Source organism: Ambystoma mexicanum, chromosome 13 (assembly GCF_040938575.1).
Source record: "Ambystoma mexicanum isolate Mex_15411 chromosome 13, UKY_AmexF1_1, whole genome shotgun sequence".
In the NCBI taxonomy this organism is placed as follows: Eukaryota; Metazoa; Chordata; class Amphibia; order Caudata; family Ambystomatidae; genus Ambystoma; species Ambystoma mexicanum.
The window spans coordinates 390633406-390641276 of record NC_090938.1 but is presented as its reverse complement, the minus strand read 5'-3'; the positions used below and the strand labels follow the sequence as shown (position 1 = coordinate 390641276).

General features: G+C 47.5%; 1 long non-coding RNA gene across 1 annotated transcript; it reads left to right on the top strand.

Moving 5' to 3' along the window:
• Nucleotides 1-3645: 3645 nt before the first annotated feature.
• On the top strand, nt 3646-7554 carry LOC138520374 (uncharacterized). Its single transcript, XR_011282811.1, has 2 exons — nt 3646-3948; nt 7107-7554. It is a non-coding gene; the product is annotated as an uncharacterized lncRNA (long non-coding RNA).
• The last annotated feature ends 317 nt before the right edge of the window (nt 7555-7871 follow it).

Below are 7871 nucleotides of genomic sequence, written 5' to 3'. Positions count from 1 at the left end.
GGGGCCATCACTGTTAAAAGCAGGCCTTCTACATGCTGGGTGCACTATTGTTTCCCAAATGTGCATCTTACACTGTCACAGTAAAAAAAAGTAATTTCCAAATTCTAAAATGCTGCTTAAACCTGCATTCACTAGTTTTCTTTGAAATGTGTTTCTTTTTTTGTCGGAACTACCGCACATACCCTGTACTTTGTGTGCACCATCCTTTTTGTTTTTGTCACAGGATATATTTATAAAGATGTTATATGTTTGTCAAACTGCTTGACCGCAAATAAATACTTCTGTTGTGCTGAAATTAAACACTGGGATCACGGGTGACAACTTTCACTACAGGGGCAGAAATAGCCCCACCTCTGCCCTGAATATAAGCAAGCAACCAGCCTAACCATGGCAAACACATTTTATAGCACTTTTTTTAATGAGAAATATTTTTTTTATTTATTGGGTATTTATAATGTGCCTATACACAATTGGCCTCATTACAAGTATGGCGGTAAGGCAACAACGCCGCCGGTATCGCTACCAGCACCATTGCTACCATACCACCATACTAGGAGTTCTGCTCGCGGGTGCCCTTGCAGCCACCAGGTCTGACCTGGTGGCCTTACCGGCACCCACAAGGAGAACATAATGGTAGCACCGGTACCGTTAAAACGGTACCGGTGCTACCACCCTCCCCATTCCCATTGAGCCCTATGGGGCTGAATGGGGATGGGGAGTCCCTTATTACCGGCACCCACGAATGGGCCATTACCGGGTCCACCAAACTCGGCACGACCTGGTAATTGCCCATTCGCGGGTGCCAGAAGAAAATGGATACCGGCGGCAGCCTCGTAATGAGGCCCAATGTATTACAAGGTGCAACAAGACAATGGGGGTGGGGGATGGAGAGACAAAAACAAAAACAGTCCTACTAGGCCTTGTGACATTCGGATTGTGCAAGTTCAGTACTAAGAAGTGCGGGGGAGAGGGTAGGGGGGGAAGTGCTGGTCAGGGTGGAAGGGCCTGTGTGTTAAAGAGTACCAGGGGAGGCCAGGTGCGCAGAGCCAGGGGAATGCAGAGAGTGCAGGAGAAGTCAACGTCCACATGCTAAGTGCAGGTACAGGGCTGGAAGGGCTCAAGGGGTGCAGGCCCAGTCAGGCTAGTCTAGTGGAGGGGGGCCGGAAGGGCAAGTGCAGGTTTTGCGGGGCAGGGGTCAGGGGAGACCAAATGCAGGAGTAGACTGGACGAGGAGGGCCTGGTACCTTGTAAGAATCTGAAGGAACCGGGCAGCCAGTCAAGAGGCAGAGGGGGGACATTAGCAGGGGAGTGGGAGAGGGAAGGAGGAAGAGAAAGGGAGGGTCTTGGGGAGCTTCCAGAACTTAAGGAGATCCAGCTCAAGTCTGAAAGGGGCAGGGAGGCCATTCCAAAGGGAGGCACCTGCTGAGGAGAGAGATCTACCCCCCACCACTATCTGCTCGGAAAAGCGTCTGATATACAGAGAGTCGGAGCTAGAAGACTGATGGGCTCTAGCAGAGAGGTATTTAGGGATAGAGAGTTGGATGTAGTGGGGGCCCATGCCCCAGAAAGCCTTGTGGATGATGCAGAGGGTCTTGAACTTGATCCTCACAGCAACCGGGAGCCAGTGGATAGATTTTAGGGCTGGAGAGATAGAGTCCCTGGGCTTGAGGCCAGGGATAAGTCTTGCAGTCCTAGTCTGGATACGTTGAGGGGTCAAAGAGAGGAGTTAGGCAGATTGAGGAAGAGGCTGTTGCAGTAATCCAGCCTGGAGAGGACCAGAGCTCTGTAGACATTGAGTTTCTGGGGGAAGGTGAGGAAAGAGAGAATGCCTCTGAGGAGGTGCAGCTGAAAGTGGGCCTTCTTGGCAAGGTCTGTGATTTGAGGAGAGAAGGAGAGAGAGGAGTTGAAGAGGACACCAACGTTTTTTGACTCACAGGAGGACGAGGTTAGCAGGCCCATGGATGGCAGCTAGAGTGTAGCGGGGAAGGAGGGAGCCTCGGGTCCCAATGAGAAGGATCTCAGTCTTACAGGCATTAAGGCAGGGATCATTAGCAGTGCTTTGAGAACAAACAATAATGGACGCATGGGATAGGGAATGGCTCATCTTATACATTTATCTTTTTTTTTTTCACTGACAACAGAAGTATCATAAAAAATCAGGACCAACACAGCCAAGTCAATTTACAATAAGAACCCCACACCCCCAACCCACCCAACCCACCCCCACTTCCCCCCCACCAACCATTGAGCTATAGAGGAATCAACAGACCAATAAAGGAAAGGTTTCGAAATTAACACAGTGCACAAGAGGAAGAGCCACAGCATCATACCAAAAAAGAAAGCGCAACAGAAATCGCTTTCAATCGGTGAAGTCCCTAAGAACTGCGGAAACCCCTAGGCCAACCACATATTCAACCCCATCTTTGCATTTATACACTCTGGGTAAAGGTCAAAAAACAGCTAGAGCGTTAAAGCTACACAGTCCTCATTCAATAATACCATTGTCCAGTCCTGTGAGAAGGAAGCCATATTATCGTTGGCGATAGCGGTTAGCTTCTCATGTGTAAAGATAGTTAAGAGCTTATTATACCATTCCGCTTATTTATCTTTTTTAGTAATACCAATAAATGTCAAAATTTGAATTGAAATACATTTTTATTGTCATACACAAATAGATAATATAAATCCATAAAATACTAATATCAAAACAGTCTAGTTCCATTTCCACCACTGACGGAATTAATGGCATATTATGGATGAACATTGGAACTCAGGCAGAACATAGACATATGCATGCGACCAAGGCATATATGTTCACGCTTCAGAATGTGGGATATGTGTAAATTAGAGTTAGTGTAGGGTGATACAGTAAAAAAAAAACGGACTACGATAAACTATTTCTATGTCGCTGGCCTGTTGCGGGGGGCCTGTTTGTAGAAGGTCTACGTGGCTGGCAGGCAGGAATGCACAATCTTGCACATAAGAAATGCTGCATTTTACAACTTTATTTGAACAGTAACCTTTAAACACCCCTTTTCTCCAAACGCTACAGAAGTGTAGTGCCTTGACAGCTGCTTTCAAGAGTTAGTCCTACTTTTATGTTAGTTGCCATGTATTGTTTTTTTTTGGTTTTTAAATCTGGTCACCCTAATTGGAGTACTCATTGAAAGCGTAAAGCTGATGTTTGTGTGTACACAGGCGTTGGTGACCATATTATCCCCCTACTTTTGTCTGTGGCCCCCCTACCTTTGTCTTTGGCCCCCTCTGTGCCCCTCCTAAATTTGATTCCTGGTGACGCCACTGCTTCTAAGATGTCCTTTGAGGTCCTCCTCCTGCCCGCCCTCGCCACGTCACAAAAAATGGTGCACCAATGTATACAATGTATAACCCTGGATTGCGGGTACATCTTACTTCAATTGGTAGGTAGGTACAAGGCACAGGAGCTATACGTATTTGCTATTTTTTTGTTTACGTTTTTGTTGGGTCGTGAAAACACGACGCCGAAAACGAATTAACACTCCCCTACCCAGGCCATCTTTTACTTTGGCCCAGTCTCCAGGGAGCCCATCTATGCGTAGTAGGCCGCGCCCCAGTGATAACCTCAGATTAACGAGTCTAACAAAGCCCAGCCCCAGCCCCATGTGTTCCTGGTAGCGGAGCTTCCGTCCCTCGCCCCCAGCCTTTTCTCTAGGCCCCGTCCCGTGGTTGCCGTGGCTGGCGGTGTGTGTCTGGGCCCCAGCGCTGAGCAGCCAGGCCAACTACAGCCAGAGGCAGCTTCCGCGCCTGCCCGGGGAATGTGCTACAAAAGCCGCAAGATTTGGGCGGCTCGCCGCGGATTTTCCCTGTAACTCGAGGATTACCACCGCTGAGCCTCCTTCTGTGGGGCTCCCCGTTTATCCCCTACTCTCCGCCCGCGACGCTCCCGTCTGCATTCCAGTCTTCTGCCAGGTAGAGTGCTCCATAAAATCCGTCTATGAATGGCATTCCGATTAAGCCAATGCCCAGATGTCCCCAAGGGCCGTGACAGCAGCAAATGCTGCCCGTTTACCATCTGCAGTGCAAGCCTGACAGAAGCGCCCTTGGCAATGGTTTCCAGACCCTTCCAGCTTCCTCTGCTGCCGTGGCGCATCTGGCCCTGGAGGGAAGGCCCACATTGCTCTGCCCCCCACCCCACGCCCACCCTGCTCTGGTCTCACTTTTACTGGGCCCCATATCCAGTGATCTCCCTGCCTCTCTTCTGCATGGTGCCCTAAGCGGGGTGTGCTCCCATGGCTCTCCCCTACCCCCTCACTCGGTACTGTCTAACCCCATAGTCTCAATTTTTCTTTTCTCCTCTTCCTCCTAACACTACTCTCCAGGGTCTCTCTCACTCACAGTTGGCCTAGTCTCTCGCGAGCCTCCCTTTCTTTCCATTAGACCGACCTTCCTAAAGGGTTCCATCTCTCTTGCTATTCATTCTACCTGGTGGGCAGCCCCGAGGGCACCCAGGGCCACCTTATGCATTTTTGGGGCCCTGGGCATGGACATCTTTGGGGCCCCTCTCCACCAAACCAAAGGAATAAAGTGATCAAGAATATCTGGTGGCACCCTCCCCCCACCGTGATCATAACACATAGGTAGATATGCTGCCTCGGAGAATTCAAAATAAGCATGTTTACTCCATTTAAGTCCCCTTATCCTCTTCAGTCTTGCTCTAATGAGAATGATAAACGAGTAGCATTTGAAGGCCAACATTAGCAATCTACGAAGAGGTTACTTCTCTTCTAGTATAGAAACAGGATACTTTTTATCAATATCATCCGGGAAGGTATGCAGCCTGTAGTATTAATGCAGAACTGCATGTAAAAGGTACATGTAACCCAGAATAGGCAGAGAACTCACATGGGACATGGTTTTCAAATAGTGTTGCGATTAGAGATCAAGAGAACAAGTGTCTGTGATGTGCAGTATATCAATGCTCACTATTATAGTGGAAGCAACCCTATAGCCAGTGAAACCATGAGGCTTTTATGAAGATCATACCCTGGGAAGGACATCACTCTGAATGGCTGACAATTTTGAAAGGTTTAGGGACTGGCAAATCTGAGAGGTTAGGCAATAAAATATGAAATGAGATGCCCAGGATCACACATTGCTTAAGGGGTGAAGCTGGGATTTGTGCCAACTATGCAATTTCTGCATTTGAACACTTTATTTTCCAGCTCTTACCATCTACTAAAACAATCTCATTTTATAAAACTGACTTGCAAAGTACACAAATCAAATTTCCAAACATGACCATTTTTAAAACCAAAATATTACAGAAGTGTGTTACGCAAAATGGGAATGATTCTAGCTTCATTCTCTCCATCAACAAGGGAAGTATATAAGTACCAGATACCAATCAATGTGATTTAACAAATTTAATCAGGATATGTCTTTTGTACTTTTAAGCTATAAATACTTCCAAAACAATGGCTTTTGAAATTGTCATTCATAAACGTGCAGAAAAATCTTTGACTTTTATACAAAAAGCAAAACGTTTTTGTGTCAAACGAGCAGACCTTAAAATATGCTTGCCCAAGGCCTAAAACATCTGGTCCGCTCTCTCCTGTCTTCTACGCCTTCCACTCAATTGGCCCACATAAGAAGAAATATAATGCCACCAGCATACAAGAAGGCAAACCTCACAGAAGACAGCACAGTAATGCAAGTGATATTATATGATTTGACCAGGATCACTGTATCGTCTGCTGGCAAAGCCAGGATACAAGCATGAACACTTTGTTTCCACAGTCTTGAATTTGGATACTTATTCACCTTTTGGACTAATAGTTTATGCTCATCTTTGGAGGGGATTGCCTAGGCTTTAGAACGCCCCACCTGGACAAAACAATTTCTAGACCTTCACCATACGAATGACATGACATGTTCGTTTTTATAGCAACCCCTATCTGATGCAGGGACATTGCTGATAATAGCACCTCTTATGCTGCAAAACCAAGTACATATGCAGGATGTTTATAAACTTCAGACATAGGAAAGGTTCAGCCACCCTTGCTGGAATGTGCTCTTCTAACCTTTCGTATGAACACATATCTCTGCGATGAGTGCTTAACACACTGAGCTAACTTCTGAACCATTGCGGCACTCAATTTATCAATATGGATTTCAACTTTGGCTATTGCACATGATCAACATAATTCCCACAGGAAGGAAAGAATGCTACAGAACTTGTGCCGTACGGAACACACAAACTGTGTATTACACAGTGAACACAGAAAGCATTACATGATGAATTGATCGAGGCAGAATGTACTTGTCAAAACAGACAGGTAATAGGTTTAGCACCTCAGCAGCATGCCATAAAATCTCCTAGCGTGTGCTATTTAAGTCTGGTGAACAATGGAATCTTACTTTAGATCAGGAAGCCTTGAGGGGGTCCCCTCCAAGGTGGGGGCCCTGGGCAAGTGCTCCTTTTGCCCTCCCATAAAAACGTCTCTGAGGGCTCCCCCTGCTCCCCAAGTCCAAGCGTCCACTTCGGGGCCTCTCTGTCTTTGCGTCCGTCCTCAGGGTTTGAAGCTCCTTCTGCCCAATGTCTGCATTGAGGTTTCCACTTGCTCTCCTATTGTCTAGTGTGCCCCTCCGAGACACCCTCCACACATTTCCTCAGACTTGGTCTCCCTCTTTAAGGTTTCCTGCTCTCCTCCTACCTGCCTGGTGTCCCTGTACACTCTCTTGCACACTAGTTCTTTCCGCCTGGTGCCCTCTTGGATGTCTCTCTCCTTTGGCCTGGTTTCCACCATCTCTATGGTCTACCTTGCTCTCTTGTTGCCGGTGTCCAGTATCTTGCTCTCTTATAGCCCATTTCCCCACAGGGTTTTGCACATTTTTCTTAGATTTGGCCTTCTCTCACAATCCCTTCTTCTCCTTCAACCAGGCCTCTCCCTCCGGTGTTTCCACTGCTGCCTGTGCCCCCCAGGCTCTCCACCCCTCTTTTGGCTGCCTAATCTGTTGTTCCAATTTGGATTGTTGATGTGATATTTACCATGGTGTCTTGCCCACTCATTTGGCCAGTTCTGAGCCTCTAAAGTTCTCTTTCTCCCTCTGTGTGTGTTCTCCTCCAGGGTCTCCAGGACCAGCTACTGTGCGACAAAAGACTCAACCAAGCATTGAAGAGCTTCATGCCACATAGAACAGATGTCTTATAGCTCTTCTGGGATACCGTTGTCACTCTTTGCATGTTGCCCTGGAAGGAGAAGTCCGCTATCTTGTGGGAGGCACTCCTCGTCACCCACCATGCTGGGTCTAGCTTGGATTGCACCCCGATTACTGCAAAACCTCCCCAGTCTGCATGCAGGGAGCCTGCCACAGAGAGGACCAGCAGCACTGCCCATTGACCAACGGCATGCCCCTTAACACTGAAACCATGCCGCCAGGCGGAGACTCAGCTGGCCCCCACCAGAACACTATAATGCGCCCCACCCCTGACTGGCACACGGCACTCCCAAACTACACATCTGTGTCACGCGACAAAACCCTTCCCATGAATAAATCATTGCTATACAAATAAAACTGGTTTTGTTACATTGTAATTCAAGTACTTTACAGAAGAAATCTAATGTTGAAACACAGCTACTGCTGCCCAAGTAAATCGTTCTTCTGTCACCTGCTCTTAGGGAAGGCCTTGCCAGAATGCAGTTTTAAACTGTCCGTACTGGCACAATGCGGTGTAACCAGCGGGCCAAAGTTTGAGGGCCCACTGACCACTGGCCCTGGGTTGCAGGCATTCTGTTCGTATCACCTCACTTGTATTACGCAGGGGGCAATACTAACCATATGAATTATTTTCTGATAGAAGGTTATCATTCCAAGATGGACAGTCTGGTACA